At 37.2% G+C, this 27,213-nt stretch overlaps 1 long non-coding RNA gene across 2 annotated transcripts in view; it reads right to left on the bottom strand.

The window, feature by feature from the left end:
* The window catches only part of LOC128650271 (uncharacterized), a 278,851-nt gene that overhangs the window by 1,900 nt on the left and 249,738 nt on the right, over positions 1–27,213 (bottom strand). The window lies entirely within an intron of this gene.

The following is a 27,213-nucleotide window of genomic DNA, read 5'->3' as shown; positions in this document are numbered from 1 at the left end:
TGTCAATAAAACTATTAGTATATGCATAATTAATCATTTCTTTCATACAAGTGGGGAGAGCCCATGATCCAATACTCCTGGGATTTACGTTTCCCTGCCACTAGTAGAAGGCAAAGATTCCCAAACCCCAAGAGTTCTATAAACCCTTCCCATCTCACTAGCACCTCAGTCTTGTCTTTGCCTCCACTGGAGAGGGGTTCTCAGACCGTGTTGAGGCCCATTTCCCCTCAGAGTACAGTGATTGTTGGTGAGATGTATTTATAATAAAGGTAGTGTTGTATTTTTCACCTATTGGGATTTAGTCACATCTTTTCACAGATGTTGCAGGGACTTGTCTTTTACCTCTGCCTGTTGGTCTGTTGATATGCTCCTATTCCAGATACTCTGATGTTATGTTTGGGCACTTGGTTTGGCTTCCTCCAGTACTCCAGTAGTAGGGTGCCTGTTGGTAAGTACTTATTAATTTTTAATTTGGCACACTATAGTTCTGTTACTTTATATATATATATATATATATATATATATATATATATATATATATATATATATTCTGTATATAGTATATATGTATATGACCTTGGGACAGTTATATATTTTGCTATTAATTCCCCCTTTTTTATCAAGTATTTATAATTATGAGTCATGTTTACACTCAAGGATACTTTTTAATGCTTAAAGGAGTGATGGTGTATGTTTTGGAATGCTTTTTCTTCAAGTGTGTATTCTCTCATATGTTCGCTTTTTAGATAATAGGTGTCCTGTGTACTACCATATTTCTTCTTTGATAATTCTTTAACCCCTTAAGGACCAGCGACGTATCCCGTATGTCACTGGCCTTTTTTTGGGACTTGATTGTTTTATAGCGCGGTCTTGCCACCAGCGTTGAGACTGCTCTATTCCACAAAGCCTGCTGGAGGGAGTGGATTAATAGTGTGTTCTTGCTAGACTTGTGCTATTATGTCCTGAAAAAACCCTTAACGACCAGTGACATACAGAGTACATTGTGGTCATTAAGGGGTTAATTTCTACATTTTAAGAGTTCTTTTCAGGGGGATAAATGTTTCCCTTCTTTAAAGCTTTTTTAATGGGGATATTACCATTTAGCTGTGTGCTAGTTTTTTTCTGCACTTAACCTCTGCATAAGTTCCTTACAGTTATGGAGCCTTCTGACTCTGTCTCTAATCTGCCTTAGAAGCTTGGTGATCTGGACACATTCCTACCAGTGTTAAGTGTTTATATTGTTAATAAGCTGAGGATTTATCTCTGGCTAACCTATGCAATAAATGTATTAATATGATAATGCATTCTGATCTATCTAATGCTGCTCTTGCTTCTCTCTGCTCCTTCTGTTTGTTTCTTACAGGAGAATCCTACTATTTCTTGTAATCAAGGATTTTATGCAGTCAACTGTGTCTGAAATGTTGGTGGCCATGCCTCCTTCACGTAAGTGTAAAAGGTCAGGTAAGAATGTATCTTCTACTAGCTCTAAGCCTGCCGAGGTTAATGTTTCTGCTCATGAATCTGCTATGCCCTCAGAGGAAGAGTGTTGGCCCTTTATGGCTGCTCATTCTGACACCCTATAAATACTGACCTGTGTCTTCCTGTCATTGCTTGTTATTTTGAATTCCTCAGTCTTCTATTGCTCTGATGTGCTGTGAAATCTGACAGGCCTTCTACTGAGACACTTCTGACATCATCAGCTGCAGCCGAGTGTGGCTTCTCTCCCTCAGCTCTGTGAACACGCTTCCTGCTCACTTCTGCTCTGCAAACTTTGAGAGTAATACCTGCTCTCTCATTTTTTCTTTAGTTCTACTTTCTATGATAACAGACCTGTAAACTCAGTGAGATTCTACTCAAAGGTATTTTTTGTGCATAACTTTGTTTATTCTATTAAGGATTTTTTTGCATCACATTAGAGCTCTTACTTTTTCTATTATGCATATTTATGTTTACTATATCAGGGTACTCAGTTTTGTTATGTTATATAAAGGGTTTAAACAATTGCATTGAGAATTAAGACTTTTACTCATTTGTTTAGCAAATCCTTTATTAAAATAAACACAGTGCTTAAATACTATGACCTAAGTTGTGGTTAATGGTTAAAAGCTGCTGTTACACACCTTTTTTACTTCAGCCTGAGTTTGTTCAGCAGCTGAGTTGTCTGCATCTCCTTTTTTCAGAAAATAATCTACTTGGATTATTACAATACCTCTAATCATTAATCTGAAATATATCATTATTCATTTAAATTGAGCATAGTCAGTCTCTTTTTAAAGAAATTTTGTTTACTTTAGTGGTTAAAGTAGATGGGGACAAGCTGGTTAACCATTTAAATTCTGTTTGTATACCTATGGTAAAACCCCTGATGTATTTCCTATCCCTTATGCAGTCTCTGAGATTATTTCCAGAGATTGGACTAAGCCAAATTTTTTCTTTCATGATTCAGATAGAACATGCAATTTTAAGAAACTTTGTAATTTACTCCTATTAACAAGTTTTCTTTGTTCTCTTGTTATTTTTATTTGAAAAGCAGTAATGTAAACCTTAGGAGCCGGTAAATTTTTTGTTCATTACCTTGGTAGCGCTTGCTGATTGGTAGCTAAATGTGGCTTTCATTCCTGCTTTTTCAAATAAAGATAACAAGAGAATGAAGATAAATTGATAATAGGAGTAAATTAGATAGTTGCACGCTCTATCTGAATCATGAAAGAAAAAAAATTGGATTCCATATCCCTTTAATTCCTTCTGCAAGGTTTAAGGAAATGCATCCTTTTTCAGCCTTCAATGTTACATTTTGGGAAACTATTCTCAAGTTGGATGGAGCTATTCCTACTCTGGCTATATGTACCACTATTCCTTTGAATCATATTATAGAAGGTTTTTTTTTTTTTTTTTTTAAAGCAAGCATATTACAGGGAGTGCAGAATTATTAGGCATGGAGTATTTTGACCACATCATCCTCTTTATGCATGTTGTCTTACTCCAAGCTGTATAGGCTCGAAAGCCTACTACCAATTAAGCATATTAGGTGATGTGCATCTCTGTAATGAGAAGGGGTGTGGTCTAATGACATCAACACCCTATATCAGGTGTGCATAATTATTAGGCAACTTCCTTTCCTTTGGCAAAATGGGTCAAAAGAAGGACTTGACAGGCTCAGAAAAGTCAAAAATAGTGAGATATCTTGCAGAGGGATGCAGCACTCTTAAAATTGCAAAGCTTCTGAAGCGTGATCATCGAACAATCAAGCGTTTCATTCAAAATAGTCAACAGGGTCGCAAGAAGCGTGTGGAAAAACCAAGGCGCAAAATAACTGCCCATGAACTGAGAAAAGTCAAGCGTGCAGCTGCCAAGATGCCACTTGCCACCAGTTTGGCCATATTTCAGAGCTGCAACATCACTGGAGTGCCCAAAAGCACAAGGTGTGCAATACTCAGAGACATGGCCAAGGTAAGAAAGGCTGAAAGACGACCACCACTGAACAAGACACACAAGCTGAAACGTCAAGACTGGGCCAAGAAATATCTCAAGACTGATTTTTCTAAGCTTTTATGGACTGATGAAATGAGAGTGAGTCTTGATGGGCCAGATGGATGGGCCCGTGGCTGGATTGGTAAAGGGCAGAGAGCTCCAGTCCGACTCAGACGCCAGCAAGGTGGAGGTGGAGTACTGGTTTGGGCTGGTATCATCAAAGATGAGCTTGTGGGGCCTTTTCGGGTTGAGGATGGAGTCAAGCTCAACTCCCAGTCCTACTGCCAGTTTCTGGAAGACACCTTCTTCAAGCAGTGGTACAGGAAGAAGTCTGCATCCTTCAAGAAAACATGATTTTCATGCAGGACAATGCTCCATCACACGCGTCCAAGTACTCCACAGCGTGGCTGGCAAGAAAGGGTATAAAAGAAGAAAATCTAATGACATGGCCTCCTTGTTCACCTGATCTGAACCCCATTGAGAACCTGTGGTCCATCATCAAATGTGAGATGTACAAGGAGGGAAAACAGTACACCTCTCTGAACAGTGTCTGGGAGGCTGTGGTTGCTGCTGCACGCAATGTTGATGGTGAACAGATCAAAACACTGACAGAATCCATGGATGGCAGGCTTTTGAGTGTCCTTGCAAAGAAAGGTGGCTATATTGGTCACTGATTTGTTTTTGTTTTGTTTTTGAATGTCAGAAATGTATATTTGTGAATGTTGAGATGTTATATTGGTTTCAATGGTAAAAATAAATAATTGAAATGGGTATATATTTGTTTTTTGTTAAGTTGCCTAATAATTATGCACAGTAATAGTCACCTGCATGCACAGATATCCCCCTAAAATAGCTAAAACTAAAAAACAAACTAAAAACTACTTCCAAAAATATTCAGCTTTGATATTAATGAGTTTTTTGGGTTCATTGAGAACATGGTTGTTGTTCAATAATAAAATTAATCCTCAAAAATACAACTTGCCTAATAATTTTGCACTCCCTGTATATTTTTTAGATCAGCAGTTTCTTTAAATGATTCTGCTAGTGAAGATGTTTTAAACCTTTTTGAAGTTGCTCAAATGTGCTAATGCTTTAATTTGTGATGCTATTTTGTCGTAATTAAGTTTTATACTAAAGTATGTCTTTGGTGGTACTTTCTAATAGGGCTACGGATTCTATTATCTCTACTGTGATGGAAGGTAAAGGGGCTCATTACTAGAAGTCCAGGGGTAAATTTTAATTTCCTAATCATTTTTGTCCCTTTTGTCAGAACAGGGAACAGAAATCTGATTCCTACACTCCAAAGCAGGATCCTCTGGTTTTGTCTGGAAGCCAAGTTCTAAGTGGAACAAGTCTGAGCATTCCAATAAATCTACTCACTTTTCTTATTCTTGATGAAGTTATGGCCTCTATTCCAGAGTCTCTGGTTTCAGTCTGTTCAGGATCCCTGGGATCTAAATATAGTTTCTCAGGGTTATCAAATAGGTTTCAGAATGAGGCCTGAGTTTTTTTCTGTCCAATGTTATGGGAAATCCTGTGAGGGCTTTTTTTTTTTATATAGAAGTGATTGTTCTTGTTCCTTTGTTGGTACAGGGAATTGGGTTTTACTCTAACCTCTTCTGTATTCCTTTAAAGGAGATAACTTTAAGACCAGTTCTGGATCTAAAGGCACTGAGCTAATTTCTCAGAGTTCCTACTTTCTAAATGGTGACTATTCAGACTTTTCTGCCTTTTTTGTTTTGCAAGGTCAGTTTATGTCCACAATAGATTTATGGGATGCTTATCTTCATGTTTCTATTCTCAAGGCACATCATCAGTTTTTTAGGTTGCCTTTCTGGACTAGCATTTTCAGTTTGCTGCTTTACTGTTTGGTCTGGGTACAACTCACAGATTATTTTCCAAGGTTCTGGGTACCTTTTTGTCAGTGAACAGAACTCATGCTATTGTCTTGTTTCCTTACCTGGACAATTTTTTGGTTAATGCTTCATCTTTTTATTTAGCATACTCTCACACCTGCAGAATGTTGTTTCTTAAACAACATGGTTGGAAAATTATTTTTTTCAAAGAGTTCACTAATTCCTCAAACTAATGTTGTTGTTTCTGGGGGTTCAGATGGATTCAGTTTCCATGAGTCTTTCCTTGACAAATTGAAGGAGAATGAAGCTAGTGTCCGCCTGTCTAAACCTTCAGTCACTTTCTTTTCCCTCACTTGCTCTTTGCATGGAGGTGTTAGGTCTCATTTGTGTGGCTTTGGATGCTATTCCACTTGTTCAGTACCTCATGAGGTCTCGTTAGATTAGTATGCTTCAGCAGTGGTGCGGGGATCATACTCTGTTATAGAAAAATATGTATTTAGATTTCAGAACAAGCCAGTCTCTGTCTTGGTGACTGAATCATCAGCTTATTACGCAGGGGGCTTCTTTTGTTCATCCAACTTGATCTGCAATCTAAAGTTTTTTTTTGGATGGAGGGGCATCTGGGGTTTTTAGAGAGTTCAAGGGGTTTTTGGTCTCCTCAAGGGCGAGGTTTCCTATTAATGTTTTAGAACTCTGCACAATTTTCAGAGGAATCAGAGCCCTTCAGAGTTGGCCTCTGTTGCAAAGGGAGTCTTATCTTTGATTTCAGATAGACTATGTTTCAGCAGTAGCATATGTCAATCTTCAAGGGGGAACACACAGTTACCTAACCATGAGGAAAGTATTGTGAATTATTTCTTGGGCAGAAGTCAAATGTTATTACATTTCTGCTTTTCATATTCCAGGAGTGCACAACTGGGAAACAGATTTTCTCAGTCTTTATTCCTTGCATCCAGGAGAGATTGATAATATTACAGATATTCTTAGTTTTTTTCAGGCTTTGGATAGACTTAAGCCTGTTGTTAAACAAAATGTTTCCTCCTTGGAGTTTCATCTTGGCTTTGAACATTTTGTAGACTCCTCCTTTTGAGCCTATGCATGAGGTTTTGTTTCTCTTGCCTATTTCTTCTGCTAGAAGAGTTATCTGCTATTTCATGTGATCTTCCTTATCTTATTTTTTGAAGGATAAGGCAGTTTTTAGGACTAAATTTATTTTCTTGCATATGGTTGTATCTTCTGACTATATCAGTCTGGAAATTGTTGTACCTTCTTTGTGTCTTAATCCCTAAATTCTTCAGAGAGTTTTCTTGCATAATTTGGATGTTGTTAGATGGTTGAAGTATTATGTTGATGCTACTATAGTTTTCAGCAAACTTCTAGTTTGTTCTCTTTCTGGTCCAGGAAAGACCAGAAAGCTTCTTCCATTTCTTTGTCTTCTTGGTTGCGACTTCTGATCTATAAGGCTTTTTTTGAATGCCCGTCAGCTTTCACCTAAATAGATTTCTGCTCATTCTACTAGATCAGTTGCCATTTCTTGATCTTTTAAGATTCAGTTGACCAACTTTACAAGGCAGCTACTTGGTCTTCTTTGTATTACTAAATTCTACTATGTTTTAGCTTCTTATGAGGCAGCCTTTGGTAGGAAAGTCCTTCAGGCAGTTATAAAAACTTCTGCCTCACACTTTATCCCTAATGGCTAAAACTCCACCCAAAACACTTAAAATCTCCCTAAGGGTTAATTTAGAAACATAAAACAAAGGAATAGGGAGTAGCGCTGAAGAAACAGCAATAGGGTTTCTACTTGGAATATATGATGTGACTGCAAATTTGTATATTAAAAGTCTATAATCAACATCCAAAATCAATAAGGTGATATGCATATAATAACATAAGTGACAACTGACTATAATTAAACAATTATACGTTTATTTTGAACAGTTATATATCACAATAAAAATAAAATAGCTGGGGCGTGTCCGGGCTATGGCCCAAGATGGCCGCAAAACTGGGAGCTCTGTAATCCAGAAATACATTCCGCCTGTAAACTGGAAGAGAATTAGCCATCTAGCAAGAATTTATAGCCTATGACACAGAGGACATTTTGCTGAAAGGAGCAATATAAAAAAAAAAAAAAAGAAAAAGAAAAAAATCTGTGTTCATACCGCAACAGGTCTTCCCAGACTGGACCACTGAGTGTCTCTGGCGGCCTCTAAGAAGAGAGAGCTCAGCTCCCCCCCCCGGGAAACCGGGTGAACAGAGAGTATTGACACCCTCTACCTAATTGCCTAACATCCTTATTGAAAATGGAGGATTTTTGTGCGACCCTGCAGGACCTAATGCAATCTTTTGAGCGCACAATGTGCGCTAGATTTGACCACATGTTGTCCCTCATGGAACATACCCACTCAGGGGCAGCGGCAGCTACATATGAAGCAGAGACTGGTGCGGAGCCAGAAGAAGTGACTATAGAACGGCGACCTGCCCCTTCTAAGAGGGAAGATCAGATCCGCTTCCAGTGCCGGGGATGCGGCCGGCCCTCTAGAGGAAGACAAAGAGAGGGTAATGGGTATGATCGCTGCAGCGGAACGTGGTGAGTGGAAGCCTACCTGTTTGGCATCTCTTACAGCCCTTCAGATTCCGCCAGGGCGGAAAGTGCTAAGAGGGACCTACCTGACCAAAAAGGGCCGCATGCTGCAAGGCTATGAACTCAGGGAGTGCCACACTATCTTTTGCCTACAGGCCTCGTGTTTCTGCAGAAGCGGCATCGGGTAGATGGGACCAGCTTCCGGGGATTTGAAAAGGGGTACTGTGTGCTTGAACGGGATGACGGCTTAATGCCTGATGACTTCAGCGAGTAGGCATCGGATAAGTACAGAGACTTTTTTGTATCACATTGGGCCCAGCTTGAGAGACTATATATGCTTAGCACTTACGTTGGGTTAAAGCTGTTGTGCCACTTTTCTCTCTTACATAGATGGCCTCTTATGTGTAGATGTATGGGGACAGCATACCTGGGTAACCGATTCATTTGAGTACTGCTAGGGTAATGTATCCTGCAGGTAAATGTTAATGCTTACAATGTAAATATGCTATGATGTATATATGTGGGGATGCAGTGCCATGCATTTCTGTCCCCACCCTATATGTAGGGCCTTCTCTCTCTAAACCCTATCTCAGCGTAAAGAATATAATGTTTATTTTTATTAACCATGTATATGACTCACTGCTTATTTAGATATGTGCTCTAAAGGCACAGTTACCTAGTTTGGGGCTAAAGATTTGATGCCTCCACATGGCTATATAGCAATCTATCTTCAGACTTAAGTTTGTGGTCTATGCGGGGTATGCTAGGGTCTCATGCAGTTCTCTAAGATGACAATAGTCATAGCACTTACATTCTGCCAAGATCCATATAGGGACCTGTAAATAGCCCTCCCCCATACTACCCCTCCACTAGTACATTATTATATCTAGCAGCCCAAATGAGGCTGATATTTATCTTTAGGAGGTTAATATGTTCAGTAGTCCAAGAGTGGTTACTAGTGGTCTGGGGGTTATGTATATACTTTCCCCTGTGTTGCAGGGCTCCAATTTATTCACTGCAGCTGGTACTAAATTAAGTATAGGGTCCACAAGTGGCCTATCAGATATTAAAGGCTTGTTCCCCAAAAAACCTAGAGGAAGGACTTATTGCTGTACTGTGACAAATCTATTTGTATGTTGTGAATTTATTCTCTGTGCCATAACATTTGGTTATATATTCTGTTATAGATAGCATAGATTTTTGTACTGTGGCAGATCTATATTTTTGTTGGAACCAGTGATGTTTTATTTTCTACGCACTTGCTTGCAGGTTTTAGTATTTTACCTAAATTTTTTTTGTTCGCAATTTGAGGCTTTACACAAGCCTATAGTAACCTAAAGGGTATATTGAGAATCTAAATTTAACACCCTCTCACTGTAGTCCTCACCACTTATCCCTTTAATGGGGTATGTGCCCTTTTTATATTTTAGAGGGATGTTTTCTATAATGTCTGAAGTTAAATGATGTGGACTCCCAAGGACCTACATGTTCTTGTTAAAAACCTTTTTACAAAAACCAGGTCTCAGAATCCACATTTATTCAGTTATTTTTGACTTGTCCAAGCTAACATGTTTATACATAAAATGAGGTTTCACACATGGCTTTGTGCATATTCTCCCAATGAGAATCTGCTGTTGTTCAGGTTTTAAGACATGCCTATGTATTATATGTATGTGTCTGGCTGTATGTCCATAGGCGTGTTGCCATGAGTAATATTTGATTTTGTTTTTGTATGTTCTGAATACCTCAATATAAATTATTTAAAAAAATAAATAAAAAAAATAAAATAGCTTTATTGTGATATACTGTATATCTGTTCAAAATAAACGTATAATTTTTTTCATTATACTCAGTTGTCACTTATGTTATTGTATACATATCACCTTATTGATTTTGTATATTGATTATAGACTTTTAATATACAAATTTGCAGTCTAATGGTATTAGCCTATAGGTATCAAATCATATATTCCAAGTAGAAACCCTATTGCTGTTTCTTCAGCGCTACTCCCCATTCCTTTGTTTTATCCTTCAGGCAGTTATCTCAGGATGATTGATTTATTTGTCTGTTGGTTATTTTTTCATTGCTTTAAATTCCACCCTTTATGTTTCATTAGTCGTGGACTCCACAGCTTTAGTATTAGTTCCTAGGAGTAATGGATTGTGGACTCTCACCACCTATATGAAAGAAAACATAAATTACGCTTACCTGATAAATTAGTTTCTTTCATGGTGGTGAGAATCCACTAGACCCCAAACTTTTGTTTTTTTCTGGTGTTGTTTTTTTTCTTGCACACATATTTTTTTCCTGCTCATATTTTATTGTTCTTACTTCTTTTCCTACCTCTTTTGCTTGGCTATACATTAGAGCAAGGTGCCACTGAGCTGGGAAGGGTTTTATAGAGCTCTTGGGATTTGGAAACATTTGCCTCCTCCTAGTGGCAGGGAAGAGTAATTCCAAGGAGTAATGGATCATGGACTCTCACCACCATGAAAGAAATTAATTTATCAGGTAAGCATAACATAGGTTTTTATTTTTGGTCCAATTAAAGATTTAATATTTTTTATGTTTCTAATCACATAAAGGAGCACTTAGGTTACAGAATAAAATACTGACAATTAGAAAAAATGCTTCTAATAAAAAAACTGTGAAAGAACACCCCACCACCCTGAAAACACTCTGCTTGTGTTTTTTCAAGCTCTGCTTGAAAACTCACTGCTATTCATGCAAATATCAGCAGCCAATTTACCTGTTTTCCTTTTTGAATACGCATCAAAATACAATGCTGATTAAAGCGAATAGAGGACTGTTAAAAAATATTTTGGTTCAGTTTCCTAATTAGGGATGGGCGAATGTTTCGCAACATTCGAAAAACGGCACGAATTTTAACACATTCGTTCGTTTGAATCGAATTTAGAATGTTTACATAACATTCTAACATTCGATTTTCGAATGTTCGGTTTCGAATTTTACGATTACATTCGAAAATATTCTTTTCGAAAAATTCGAATTTAGATTGTAATAGTATTTCTAATGCTTTTTCTTCAAATGTAATATTCGAAATATGCAATATTCGAATTCGAAAAATTTGAATTTAGATTGCAATAGTATTTCTAATGCTTTTTCTTTAAATGTAATATTCGAATTATGCAATACGTGTATTCGAATTCGGAAAATTCGAATTTAGATTGTAATAGTATTTCTAATGCTTTTTCTTTAAATGTAATATTCGAATTATGCAATATTCAAATTCGAAAAATTTGAATTTAGATTGTAATAGTATTTCTAATGCTTTTTCTTTAAATGTAATATTCGAATTATGCAATACGAGTATTCGAATTCGAAAAATTTGAATTTATATGTTTGTAATAGTATTTCTAATGCTTTCTTTAAATGTAATATTCGAATTATGCAATATTCTATATGGAAACATTCAAAATTATATATTTGTATTTATGTATCAATTTACTAGATTCCCACCCTACCACATGAACTATTTAACTTCTGAATAGTATTTGTTAAATAGAATGTTAAATTCGAAATTTCGAATGTGGACATTCGATATAATTATAAACATTCGAATTCGAAAGTGACATTCGAAAACTGTAAATAACATTCGATTTTCGAATTTTTAAGAATATTCGTTCTTATCGACATTCGGATTTAGAATTCGAATTTCGGTAATAACATTCGTTATACATTTGAAATTCAAAAATTTACACATTCGCCCATCCCTATTCCTAATACAGAGCTTCAACTTAAAACATCTTTCGCTATGACATAGGCTGATATCACCCTGCTGTGTGCTCCCAAGTTTTTTTCCGACAATTACATTTGTATTTTTACATTTTTACTTTTATCCATAAGCATAGACTTTCTGGTTTTGGATGAAGATCAGTGTAAGTTTATTTATTGAGCATTTAGAGAGGCCTACAGCTGAACAAAGGAAGCCATCCAGATGCTTTCTACGTTGCTGGGCTTTTTCTTGTTCTTCTGCATTGTCCAGTAGAGATGAGCACGGGTTAAAAATTAGTTTTGTCTGAAAGATGTTTTGGCTTTTTCAGAACATTTGGTTTTGCCTAATTTCGCTCATGTGTGCATTCATTTTCGCCGGCTATTTATTAATATTCTGTTATTTGGAAAAGGCAAACACATCCAACTAATTGTAACACAAATCTTATATTATAAAATCTGAACAATTAAAAAAACCTAGCACTTAAAACCAACAGAACATAATTTACTGTTTGAATTTGAGTCAATGTCTAACTTACACAACTGCATGTTCCAATAGCTCTAGTCAAAAAGTGATTGAAAATGACTTAGCTTGCACCTCCTTATTCTAGGTTAAAGGGACACTCAATCAAAATTAAACTTTCATTATTCAGATAGAGCATGCAATTTTAAACAACTTTCTAATTTACTTCCATTAACAAAATGTGCCGTCTTTTTATATTTCAATTTTTTGAGTCACCAGCTCCTACTGAGCATGTGCAAGCATAAGTGTGTATGTATTTGTGAATAGCTAATTGCTGTCACATGGTACGTGTATGCATTTTTGATTGGCTGATGGCTGTCACATGGTATAGGGGTAGTGGAAAAAGACATAACTTTTAAAATTGTCAGAAAAAAAATCTACTACTCATTTGAAGTTTAGAATAAGTGCTATTGCATAGTCTCGTTATCTTGCATTTGTTGATTATGCAAATCTACAATGTTGACTGGTCCTTTAAGGCTTGATTAGACAAGTCTGTATGGCCTCAGCATTTACTAAGTAGCTTCCAAATAAGCATCACTATTATCCAGTAATTTGTACTGATTACGACCCACAGATCAATATACCATCATAAACAACTCAGACACGAGAGCCCACCATACTAAAACCTCTTCCCAAGAATAAAGTAGGTGAAGAAAATGTATATGAGGGCTTATCTTCCAAATACCTAGCTATTTTTATAATCTTTATTATATTGTCAGAATTTGTAAAGGGCCACACAATTAAGTAGCGTTGGGTACATGAGTAGGGATCCAAACTTATACTTCCTGCATAAAACAGACTGAACAAAATAAATGAATACAAAAGAATGAGGATCATGTTAAAATCAGCCTACAATCCACTGTCAAAATAAAAATGGGGGGAAAGCTAGCACCCCCACGAGCCCACTAGCCTCACTGGTCAACATGCGCTTTTATATTCTTTTAACATCTTATTAAAGGGCTTTAACTCACATTGATTTGCTAACAAGCTCTTTTAATCTAAGCAGTGTGAATATGCACTTGATACAATGATCATCTGATCTGCCAGCACTTTATTTATACTGAAAATTCCAGGAACTAAAAAGGTCTTTAACAGTGAGCTAACGCTGCCAGAAATACAAACAAATAATGATTGATGGCATTCTGTGTGTATGTAAATCTATGCTAACATTTTCTTCAGCTGTCTTGTTTTCATGTCTATTGATTTTTTTTCTTCTTTTAGTTTATTGGTAACAGTGTCTGATGAGAAAGAAATCATTGTATACAGGAATAGGATTTTAAGCTCCACCACATAATGACCAGGCAGACCAAACTACAGAGTAGCATTACTTACCCTCAGACCAGCGACTGTACCATTGCTCTTTCTCTGGTAGTTTGTCTAAAGCAATATATGCTTAAGACACATGCAGACTCCTAAGCCTACAAGAGTATGCTCTCATGGGAAGAAGTTAAATGGACAGTCAAGTCCAAAAAAACTGTCATGATTCAAATAGGGCATGTCATTTTAAACAACTTTACAATTTACTTATACAACCAATTTTGCTTTGTTCACTTGGTATTCTTAGTTGAAAGCTAAACCTAGGCGGTTCATATGCTAATTTCTTAGACCTTGAAGCCCATCTCTAATCTAAATGCATTTTGGCAGCTTTTCACCACTAGAGGGCGTTAGTTCATGTGTTTCATATAGATCAGTGATTTTTAACCTTTTTTTCCCGTGGCACACTTTTTTACATTAAAAAATCCCGTGGCACACCACCATCCCAAAATTTAAAAAAAATCACACATTGTAGCCTAATACAGCATATATAAGATCATGCACATGAATTTACAGAGGAGTGAGCACTGATTGGCTAAAATGCAAGTCTGTCAAAAGAAGTGAAATTAGGGGGCAGTCGGCAGTGGCTTAGATACAAGGTAATTACAAAGGTAAAACATGTATTATTATAACTGTATTGGTTATGCAAAACTGGGGAATGGGTAATTAATTATCCATTATCTATTTATCTATTATCTATCTAAAAACAATAGCAATTCTGGTGTTAACTGCCCATTTAAGTTTTAAGAAAGGATACCAACAGAAAGAGGTGAATATAATAATAGGCGTGAGTTGGTAAAAAAAAAAAAAATGTTGTTTACTTTTTTAATTGTACACTCTGAATCCTGAAAGTTACATTTTGACTTCCAAATCCCTTAAAATATTCTCATTTACAGTTCTCATAGCATTCTGCTCAGGGCCGCCATCAGGGGGTGACAGTGGTGACTCCTGTCAGGGGCCCAATGGGCTAGGGGGGCCCCATGAGGCAAGAACTTAAAAATTTTTTTATTTTTTTTTTTTTACATTTTGGCAGCCACCAGTGGGTACTACAGCAGAGTGCTAATTGAGCATGGGAAATGTTATTACAAGGAGTAAAGTATTAGCATTTGAGAGGATTTCTGAGTGTGCACTAAACCACTATGCACAGTGTGAGACAGACTTGGCACTTTGTTTGTAGAGCGTGTGCCTGAGTCAGACGGCTGATCACTTTAATTTGCAGAGGAGGTAGGAATTACTTAGCAAATGTTTTTTATTTCTTTGTTCAATTTAAGATTGTAACTTCAGTGTGGTAGTAGTTGTATGGTGGGGCCAGGGGTCCATAAAAACACATTTTTTTTAGCAGCAGTGTATTTATGATTATTTGACAATGCTGTAGAAATTCTATATTTAAAACCATGCAGAAATGTTTCCTCCTCAATACACAAATGATATATATATTACATTCCAGTTTACTGCCCCTTTATGCAAGGACTTTCCAGATACAAGGAGGCATTTTATCTAAGATTTTTACATCTGCATAACATGTTATACTCTCAGACTAAGATTGCTCAGTGTTGGAATGAGACAGGTTAACTTAAAACTGTTCAGTTTACTCTACAGCTGACTTAATTTTGAAATGCATACCAACAAGCTTAAATCCTGCATTTAACCAGATCTAATGGTATGAGTACCACAGCTTATGGTTCCACCAAGACCATATAGAGTACAGCATTTTCAAAATCCACAAATACAGCTGACAGATGGGAACACTATATTTGAAGTGGTGCTCTTGGTTGGGGAAAATATCAAACAAACATATGTCAACCTTTTAAAAGTACTTTTCTTCATCTAGCCATCTATCCAGATAATTAATGTACAATTTTGAATTCACAGAATTATTTTTGTTTGCACATTTACAAATATGATTCTTTAAAAGGTGATCTCTTAATTTCTGCATTTTTTTTTATCATGCATGTCACACACTGTTGATTAAGGGGATGCAAGGTGCATAAATGTTTCCTCCTGTTTCTGTGGGTATCTGTGTTTATGTCTTTGTGCTTTGGTTTGTGTCTCTATGAGTGTGCATGTATTTTTTTCTGTTGGTATCTCTGTGAGGGTGGGTGTGTATGTCTTTCTGCATTTTCTGTGGATGTCTGTGAGGGTGTGTGCATATGTCTTTGAGCTTTTTCTATGGGTGTCTCTGTGAGGGTGGGCGTGTGTTTGACTTTGCGTATTTTCTCTGGATGCCTCTGTGAGGGTGGGTGTGTATGTCTGTGTTTTCTGTGGATGTCTCTGTGAGGGTGTGTGTGTGTATGTATGTATGTCTGTGTTTTCTGTGGATGTCTCTGTGAGGGTGTGTATTTTCTGTGGGTGTCTCTGTGAGGGTGTGTGTATGTCTTTGTATGTTTTCTGTGGATGTCTCAGTGAGGGTGTGTATGTATTTCTTTCTGTGTGTTCTGTGGGTGTCTCTGTGTGTGTGTGTGTATGTCTTTGTGTGTTATCTGAGGCTGTTTCTGTTGGTGTTTCCTTGGGTGTATGTGCAAATTTGAGTTTGTGTGTGTGTGTGTCCTTGTCTGTTCCTTTTTAGGACATTCTGACCTTACTACTGATTATGCACATCTTTCTACAGACTTTGAGACTAATGAGACCTTTCCGGAAGTTACAAATCTACCATTTAACCTTTAAATTACTGTTTAGGCAGTTCAGGGCCCTTCCTTTCAGCCACTGCATGCTGTTGGCATCATTTAGTTGGCATCTACCTTTACAAAAAGATAATCAGAACTCCATATTTTGTTTTCTAAATCTCCTTTTTTTTTTTACAAAACTGTAGTTTACCTCATTACTTGTCAGGGCAATGTAAACAAGTGCTAAGTGTCTGTTTGGGTGTCTGTGTCTGAGTTTCTTTGCGTGTTTGCTAGAGTGTCTGTATGTGAATCCTTATGTGTGAGTGTGTGTGTTTGTGTATGTTACTACCTTTACAACATTTCCAAGTTTAAATAGACAATTAAGAATAAAGTGCATATACGTTTTAGTCACTTGGTCAAAAATTGCACATGTCAAACGAGGGGGGGGGGGGGCCCTGATCAATGGTTAAGTCAGGGGCCCAAAAATTTCTAGTGGCGGCCCTGATTCTACTCTATAAAGTAAAAGGGTAAATAGACTTTATCTGGTAAAGTTATGCTTAATATGGGCAGATAAAATAGTGTTTTTATTAGTTAAGCTAGCACTAAAGGCAGTTACCAGATGTGTCCAGAATTACCCCACAACATAAAAAGTGACGCTTAGCACTAAATACATTACATACACCTTCTTCTAACCATGGGTGCTGACATTTTGAAACCTAAGTTTCACTGCAGGTATCTGAAGGAGAGTTACTGCACATGTGCAAAAAACATCAGCACAGGAATGCAGTGAGAGCTAGATTTCACAATGGCGGCTCCCATAACTAGAGGAAGGATGGGAATAACCTTGATGATATGCTTATATGTACTGTATTTAGTGTTTAAAGTCCCCTTAAATTGACATTTTAGTTTAAGCTGAAATGCACAAATGTGTTTCTATTTAGAGTAGAAACATTTTTACAATACACTGAAATGCTTTTATGCAAAGTTGTTGTATTAGAAGGAGCAGTGTGTAAATGTGGTTAGTTGACACATACAGACATATGCCCCATACGCCTATGCACAGCTATATCTGAAACAGTGATAGTTTTTAAAAGAAACATTTTTTTCTTATGCAATTGTAAAACAAAGCATCTATTTATATGAATTTCACGCACCTTTAAGCTTGACTAAAATGTCTCCATAGTTTTTGACTATATTGATTTAAAGAGACAGTCTACACCAGAATTGTTATTGTTTAAAAAGATAGATAATTCCTTTATTACCCATTCCCCAGTTTTGCATAACCAACACAGTTATATTAATATATGTTTTACCTCTGTGATTACCTCGTATCTAAGCCTCTGCAGACTGCCCTCTCATCTGCTTTGACAGACATGCAGTTTAGCTAATCAGTGCAGACTCCTAAATAACTCCATGGGAGTGAGCACAATGTTATCTATATGACACACATGAACTAGTACTGTCTAACTGTGAAAAACTTTCAAAATGCTCTGAGCTAGGCGGTTTTCAACGGTTTAGAAATCAGTTTGAGCCTACCTAGGTTTAGCTTTTCAAAAATACCACCAAGGGAACAAAGCAAATTTAATGATAAAAGTCAATTGGAAAGTTGTTTGAAATTGCATGTCCTATCTGAATCATGAAAGTTTATTTTCGACTAGACTCTCCCTTTAATGGTTGTTGCTTCTTTGGATTTTATGACAAGAGAAAATTATGTTTATAGTTCTATGAGTTCACAGAGTAAACCATTTATGAAGATGTTAAAGGACATTTTTATAACATAAATTAGAAAGAACATATTTAAAATGTGCTGAAAATATTTTAATTTCCTATAAAATGTTAATGAAATTTTTTTAATTTAAATTGTTTTTTTTTTTTAATTCTTAACAAATACTGGTAAGTAATACATTTATTGTTACAGACTTAATTTTTCTGTGTTCTGCCATCACTTTACAGTTTTGAAAATGCACTATTTTTTTATTTTTTTTATTGCTGGAAAATAAATAGAACAAAAGTGATAGTAACAGTTTTGCAATAACAATGGACACACACGTCCCTATAAATAAACATAGATTAGGGCTCGCAGGCCCAAATTAAGTGATCCAAGAAAAATAAAGTAAATTGGGTAGCAAAAATGCATGCTTCCTGCAAATAAAGTTGTGATTTCAAAGGACACATATTATAGTATAGATCATGTACTTAATGATAGTTATAAAGTTTAAAAGGTGGAGGGAGAAGGGAAAGAAGGGACGGGTAGGGGCAGTTAGAAAAACAAAATCTAATATATAAAATATAGAGTATAAAGTAAAAACCGGTGCGTTGGCATGATTAGTTACGGGATACGTCACATGGGAGGAAATGAATGCTAAAAACTACGAATAGTATCTGGCAGCAATACTGTGTTAAATTTAGCAGACCAGTCCGCCCATCCGAGTTCAAAAAGATCTATTTTGTTGAGGGAATAAAAGATTCCTTTTTCCATAGAGTATAGATAGGCCATGGAATTACTTATCGAGGACCATGCCGGGGGTAATTCTTTCTTCTATGAAATTGAGATTTATACACTTGTATCAGTTGGGTAATAATGGTCCCTGGCTAATAAGGACACCTCTTACAGTTCTACTGATGGAAACGGATACATCTGTGCAAGAAAGACAAGAAAACATGGTTTATTCAGGACAGGAACATGTATTAAAGGGATAGTATAGTCACCATTAAACTTTAATGATTTAGATAGAGCATGCAATTGTAAGCATCTTTCTAATTTACTCCTATTATCAATTTTTCTTCGTTCTCTTGGTATCTTGATTTTAGAAAGCTGGACTTTAAGCTTAGAAGCTAGCCCATTTTTGGTTCAGAACCTGGGTAGCTCTTGCTGATTGGTGTCTAAATGTAGCCATCCCATCAGCAAGTGCTACCCAGGTCTTGAACCAAAAATGGGTCGGCTTCAAAGCTTACATTCCAGCTTTTTTTAAATAAAGATACCAAGAGAAGAAAAATTGATAATAGGAATAAATTAGAAAGTTGTTTAAAATTGTATGCTCTGTCTGGATCATGAAAGTTTATTTTTGACTAGACTATCTCTTTAAAAAAACAAAATCAGTAATATAGGGGTCCACTTCAAATTTGGGCCTAACACTTTTAAAAATATTTACTCTGTCATTTTGGTTTGGTTTGCCGTTCAGGGTCACACGCTATGAAAGGCCATTGGAATATTCTTTATCGTATCCCAAATAAGGATAGCTATAAATAAGGTATTGGATATATCAACCAACCACTGTGTAGAATGTAGTAGGATTAAGAATCTCAAGTCTAGAATATGCACTTCATCCTCTAAAAACATTAGAAAAAAACTAACGGCTAGATTTAGAGTTTTGTCGGTAAGGACCCGCGTAGCTAACGCCGGCTTTTTTCTGGCCGCACCATAAAAATAACTCTGGTATTGAGAGTCCACATAAAGGCTGCGTTAGGCTCCAAAAAAGGAGCGTAGAGCATTTTTAACGCAGCTTCAACTCTCGATACCAGAGTTGCTTACGCAAGCGGCCATCCTCAAAAACGTGCTCGTGCACGATTCCCCCATAGAAAACAATGGGGCTGTTTGAGCTGAAAAAAAACCTAACACCTGCAAAAAAGCTGCGTACAGCTCCTAACGCAGCCCCATTGTTTGCTATGCGGAAACACTTCCTACGTATGCACCTAACACTCTAACATGTACCCCGAGTCTAAACACCCCTAACCTTACACTTATTAACCCCTAATCTGCCGCCCCCGCTATCGCTGACCCCTGCATATTATTATTAACCCCTAATCTGCCACTCCGTAAACCGCCGCTACCTACATTATCCCTATGTACCCCTAATCTGCTGCCCTAACATCGCCGACCCCTATATTATATTTATTAACCCCTAATCTGCCCCCCACAACATCGCCGCCAGCTACCTACACTTATTAACCCCTAATCTGCCGACCGCAAAGCGCCGCCACCTACGTTATCCTTATGTACCCCTAATCTGCTGCCCCTAACACCGCCGACCCCTATATTATATTTATTAACCCCTAATCTGCCCCCCTCAACGTTGCCTCCACCTGCCTACACTTATTAACCCCTAATCTGCCAAGCGGACCGCACCGCTACTATAATAAAGTTATTAACCCCTAATCCGCCTCACTAACCCTATAATAAATAGTATTAACCCCTAATCTGCCCTCCCTAACATCGCCGACACCTAACTTCAATTATTAACCCCTAATCTGCCGACCGGAGCTCATCGCTATTCTAATAAATGTATTAACCCCTAAAGCTAAGTCTAACCCTAACACTAACACCCCCCTAAATTAAATATAATTTTAATCTAACGAAATTAATTAACTCTTATTAAATAAATTATTCCTATTTAAAGCTAAATACTTACCTGTAAAATAAATCCTAATATAGCTACAATATAAATTATAATTACATTGTAGCTATTTTAGGATTAATATTTATTTTACAGGCAACTTTGTAATTATTTTAACCATGTACAATAGCTATTAAATAGTTAAGAACTATTTAATAGTTACCTAGTTAAAATAATTACAACATTACCTGTAAAATAAATCCTAACCTAAGTTACAATTAAACCTAACACTATACTATCATTAAATTAATTAAATAAAATACCTACAATTACCTACAATTAAACCTAACATTACACTATCAATAAATTAATTAAATACAATATCTACAAATAACTACAATGAAATAAACTAACTAAAGTACAAAAAATAAAAAAGAACTAAGTTACAAAAAATAAAAAAATATCTACAAACATAAGAAAAATATTACAACAATTTTAAACTAATTACACCTACTCTAAGCCCCCTAATAAAACAACAAAGCCCCCCAAAATAAAAAATGCCCTACCCTATTCTAAATTACTAAAGTTAAAAGCTCTTTTACCTTACCAGCCCTGAACAGGGCCCTTTGCGGGGCATGCCCCAAGAAGTTCAGCTCTTTTGCCTGTAAAAAAAACATACAATACCCCCCCAACATTACAACCCACCACCCACATACCCCTAATCTAACCCAAACCCCCCTTAAATAAACCTAACAGTAAGCCCCTGAAGATCTTCCTACCTTATCTTCACCATACCAGGTTCACCGATCCGTCCTGAAGAGCTCCTCCGATGTCCTGATCCAAGCCCAAGCGGGGGGCTGAAGATGTCCATGATCCGGTAGAAGTCTTCATCCAAGCGGGGCAGAAGAGGTCTTCCATCCGATTGAAGTCTTCATCCAAGCGGGGCAGAAGAGGTCTTCCATCCGATTGAAGTCTTCATCCAGGCGGCATCTTCTATCGACATCCATCTGGAGCGGAGCTGCAGCATCCTGAAGACCTCCGACGCGGAACATCCATCCTGGCCGACGACTGAACGACGAATGACGGTTCCTTTAAATGACGTCATCCAAGATGGCGTCCCTCGAATTCCGATTGGCTGAAAGGATTTTATCAGCCAATCGGAATTAAGGTAGGAATATTCTGATTGGCTGATGGAATCAACCAATCAGAATCAAGTTCAATCCGATTGGCTGATCCAATCAGCCAATCAGATTGAGCTCGCATTCTATTGGCTGTTCCGATCAGCCAATAGAATGCGAGCTCAATCTGATTGGCTGATTGGATCAGCCAATCGGATTGAACTTGATTCTGATTGGCTGATTCCATCAGCCAATCAGAATATTCCTACCTTAATTCCGATTGGCTGATAGAATCCTATCAGCCAATCGGAATTCGAGGGACGCCATCTTGGATGACGTCATTTAAAGGAACCGTCATTCGTCGTTCAGTCGTCGGCCAGGATGGATGTTCCGCGTCGGAGGTCTTCAGGATGCTGCCGCTCCGCTCCAGATGGATGTCGATAGAAGATGCCGCCTGGATGAAGACTTCAATCGGATGGAAGATCTCTTCTGCCCCGCTTGGATGAAGACTTCAATCGGATGGAAGACCTCTTCTGCCAGGCTTGGATGAAGACTTCTACTGGATCATGGACATCTTCAGCCCCCCGCTTGGGCTTGGATCAGGACATCGGAGGAGCTCTTCAGGACGGATCGGTGAACCTGGTATGGTGAAGATAAGGTAGGAAGATCTTCAGGGGCTTAGTGTTAGGTTTATTTAAGGGGGGTTTGGGTTAGATTAGGGGTATGTGGGTGGTGGGTTGTAATGTTGGGGGGGGGGTATTGTATGTTTTTTTTACAGGCAAAAGAGCTGAACTTCTTGGGGCATGCCCCGCAAAGGGCCCTGTTCAGGGCTGGTAAGGTAAAAGAGCTTTTAACTTTAGTAATTTAGAATAGGGTAGGGCATTTTTTATTTTGGGGGGCTTTGTTGTTTTATTAGGGGGCTTAGAGTAGGTGTAATTAGTTTAAAATTGTTGTAATATTTTTCTTATGTTTGTAGATATTTTTTTATTTTTTGTAACTTAGTTCTTTTTTATTTTTTGTACTTTAGTTAGTTTATTTCATTGTAGTTATTTGTAGATATTGTATTTAATTAATTTATTGATAGTGTAGTGTTAGGTTTAATTGTAGGTAATTGTAGGTATTTTATTTAATTAATTTAATGATAGTATAGTGTTAGGTTTAATTGTAACTTAGGTTAGGATTTATTTTACAGGTAATGTTGTAATTATTTTAACTAGGTAACTATTAAATAGTTCTTAACTATTTAATAGCTATTGTACATGGTTAAAATAATTACAAAGTTGCCTGTAAAATAAATATTAATCCTAAAATAGCTACAATGTAATTATAATTTATATTGTAGCTATATTAGGATTTATTTTACAGGTAAGTATTTAGCTTTAAATAGGAATAATTTATTTAATAAGAGTTAATTAATTTCGTTAGATTAAAATTATATTTAACTTAGGGGGGTGTTAGTGTTAGGGTAAGACTTAGCTTTAGGGGTTAATACATTTATTAGAATAGCGGTGAGCTCCGGTCGGCAGATTAGGGGTTAATAATTGAAGTTAGGTGTCGGCGATGTTAGGGAGGGCAGATTAGGGGTTAATACTATTTATTATAGGGTTAGTGAGGCGGATTAGGGGTTAATAACTTTATTATAGTAGCGGTGCGGTCCACTCAGCAGATTAGGGGTTAATAAGTGTAGGCAGGTGGAGGCGAAGTTGAGGGGGGCAGATTAGGGGTTAATAAATATAATATAGGGGTCGGCGGTGTTAGGGGCAGCAGATTAGGGGTACATAAGGATAACGTAGTTGGCGGTCGGCAGATTAGGGGTTAAAAAAATGTAATCGAGTTGCGGCGATGTGGGGGGTCCTCGGTTTAGGGGTACATAGGTAGTTTATGGGTGTTAGTGTACTTTAGAGTACAGTAGTTAAGAGCTTTATAAACCGGCGTTAGCCCAGAAAGCTCTTAACTACTGACTTTTTTCCTGCGGCTGGAGTTTTGTCGTTAGATTTCTAACGCTCACTTCAGACACGACTCTAAATACCGGAGTTAGAAAAATCCCATTGAAAAGATAGGATACGCAATTGACGTAAGGGGATCTGCGGTATGGAAAAATCACGGCTGAAAAGTGAGCGTTAGACCCTTTTTTGAGTGACTCCAAATACCAGAGTTAGCCTAAAACCAGCGTTAGGAGCCTCTAACGCTGGTTTTCACGGCTAACGCCAAACTCCAAATCTAGGCCTAAATGTTTAGAGTTAAATTACAGGAAAAAGGAGCAAAAGAAATAATAAAAATACATTGTGAAAGTTTTGTTTAGGTTTTTGTTTATGCAAATTAAGCATTCTATGGGAAATTCAATTTGAGTTGTGGGTGCCATTAACCTGCTAAAGCTTACTACTTTAAATATAAATATGCATACATGCAGGGTTCTGGCAATATCTTTTAATGCAACCACAAGTGCATTTTTAACAGTCTAATACAGTTGTAGACATACCAGTACCTTCTGACAGTAGTTTTAGGTGGTTAACCATTAAAGGGACAAGAAACCCCAACTTTTTATTTTATGATTTAGAATGAGCATACAGTTTTAAACAGTTGTCTAATTTAATCTATTATCTAATTTGCTTCTTTCTATCTGTATTCTTTATTAAAAAGTTTACCTAGGTAGGCTCAGTAGCAGCAATACACTACTGGGAACTAGCTGCTCATTGATGGCTGGCTACATTTAATTGCTTCTTGTCACTGGCTCATCCAATGAGTTCAGCTAGCTCCCAGTAGTACATTGCTGCTTCTTCCACTTATATCACAAACAGAAGGAAGCAAATTTGATAAGTAAATTGGAAAGTTGTGTAACAAAGTATGCTCTATCTGGATCATGAAAAAGAAATGGATTTCATGACCTTTTAAAATTTGATTAGGATCAATAATATAGAACCTCCATGAATTATAACACAAAATAAAGGTTGATATAAATTAATTTTCCCTTACATTAATTAAAAGATTCATTTTTTCTCTTGATTATTCAGTGAGTTCAATTCTAGATGCATTTTTGACAAGACTTTGGGGCTGATTTATGAAAGTGCGAGCGGACATGATACAATGTAGCATATTATGTCCTCAGCACATCGATAAATGCCGACAGCATGCGTTCTAGTGAACTGCTTGTGCAATGCCGCCCCCTGCAGATTCGAGGCCAATCGGCTGCCAGGGGGTGTCAATCAACACGATCGTATAGAATCGGGCAGATTGATGTCCGCAGCCTCAGAGGCAGCGGAGCCGTTAAGGAGCAGCGGTCTTAAGACCACTGCTTCATAACTGCTGTTTCTGGTGAGCCTGAAGGCTCGCGCGGAAAATGGGGCATCAGGGGCCATTGGTATGATCTGCCATCGGCCCCTTGGTATGATCTGGACAGAGGAGTTGAGGCTTAAAGAAGCTCCATATAATGTAATTGGTATTCATGTGACTAAACTAACTGGTTTAAACACAACAAACAGAATGTCATTCACAATTCTAAGAGCTGAACAAAGGGGAATAATTAATTTTCTATAGTTTCATAGTATAGAGGAAATATGCTTACACTTATGTGTTGCACTATACAAATTAAAGGCCAAGTGGAGCACAAAATATCACTTTTGCAAGGGCAATGTTTGTGCTCCACTTAGTAATACCATTGCACATAGACATGCGCTGGTATTGAAAGTTAGATGCAATGCGAATGCAACCTCTCATTGAGCGCTTCCATAGACACGACATGAAAACCTAGCACAGCAAAGGGGCAAATCGCACAGTGATGGGCAGCAGATTAAAATATATATGCATATGAATATATACGTATATATTTATGTGTTTAAATGTGTATATACACATATAAACACATAAATATATATTAAAATATTCATATACAAATATATTTACAGGGAACACACAGTCCCCATAGACAGCAATGTAAAGGCACTTTTTAGTGCTAGTTTTTTCTAACATCCAACTCCCGCCAACTTTATTTATTTTTAAAATGCTACATAAAAAACGATACACTTTTTTTTGGAGGGGGGGGGCAATGGGGGCATATTTTGAAACTTAACCAGAGGTCTGACCTCTGGTTAATCTTCAGAGCTTGCGGTAGCATTAACCAGCCACTTGTAATGGCTGTTTTTTTATTGCGCTTCCGTAAACTGGAGAAATTGCCCGTTTATGGGCGCACAATAAATTAGCGCTCCACTTGTAATTTAGCACTAAATGTGTTTGAAACAACTTTGAGTAAATATTTGTAAAAAATTTTGCATACATAGAAAATAATGTCGTTTTTTAACTAGGGTATGATAAAAAAAGCAAGATAACCCTTAGACATTGCCCAAAAGTGACCCAACATCCATCTCCTGTCCACTAGCCCAGAGGGCTTATCCATGGCCTCCCAGAATTCCACACTAAATGAGCATCTCTGCAATAACCTCAGTTAGGGATTTCTATAGTCAGGGTATTGTTGCTCCCTCACAGTGTAATGATCCAGGGGTCGATCCGATAAAAATCGTCGCCCGCAAAAGCCGGCGACGCCAATATTTATGCTGGTTTGGTATCACATATACGGCGTAACCTAGAATTTACGCCCGTATATTTCTGCCGTCGCCCGTAGTTTTTTGGGCCATAGGCAGGTATACCAAACCAGCGCAGTTTGGTATCCAATATGCAGCGTAAGGACTTACGTGGCGAAAATGGAGAAATCTTACTCCATTTTCACCTCACCACAAAAAGCAGCCGTAAGAAGCCTTACGCTGACTATTGGAGCCCCGTAACTCCCTAAACTAGCTAGAAAATAAACCTAACACCTAATGCATGCGCAATGTCTATCTACCTGTCACCCGCGATCTGCTAAATAAAACCTAACACCTAACGCATGCGCAATGTCTATCTACCTGTCAACCGCGATCCCCCCCCCCTCGAAATCCCTAATAAAGTTATTAACCATTAAACCGCCGCTCCCGGACCCCGCCGCCATCTACATAAACTAACCCCCTACTGTGAGCCCCTAAAACCGCCGCCATCTACCTTATCTATCCCCTAATCTGACCCCTTACACCGCCGCCACCTATATAAAAATTATTAACCCCTAATCTAATCCCCCTATTCCGCCGCCAGCTATATTAATATTATTAACCCCTAATGTAAGCCCCTTACACCGCCGCCATCTCTATTAAAATTATTAACCCCTAATTTAATCTACCTACCCCGCCGCCAGCTATATTATCTATATTAACCCTAAGTATATTATAGTTAATATAGTTATTACATTATATATATTAACTATATTAACCCTAATTATATTAGGGTTAATATAGTTAATATAGTTACTATAGTATTTATATTAACTCTATCTAACCCTAACACCCCTAACTAAATTTATATTAAATTAATCTAATTCATATTATAAACTAAAATATTCCTATTTAAATCTAAATACTTACCTATAAAATAAACCCTAAGATAGCTACAATATAATTAATAATTACATTGTAGCTATGTTAGGGTTAATATTTATTTTACAGGTAAATTGTTAATTATTTTAGGTATAATAGCTATTAAATATACCAATCAGCCAATCAGATTGAACTTGAATCTGATTGGCTGATTCAATCAGCCAATCAGATTTTTCTACCTTAATTCCGATTGGCTGATAGAATCCTATCAGCCAATCGGA

The sequence above is a fragment of the Bombina bombina genome, chromosome 2 (genome assembly GCF_027579735.1).
Source record: "Bombina bombina isolate aBomBom1 chromosome 2, aBomBom1.pri, whole genome shotgun sequence".
NCBI lineage: Eukaryota > Metazoa > Chordata > Amphibia > Anura > Bombinatoridae > Bombina > Bombina bombina.
This window is presented reverse-complemented; position numbering and strand designations above follow the sequence as displayed.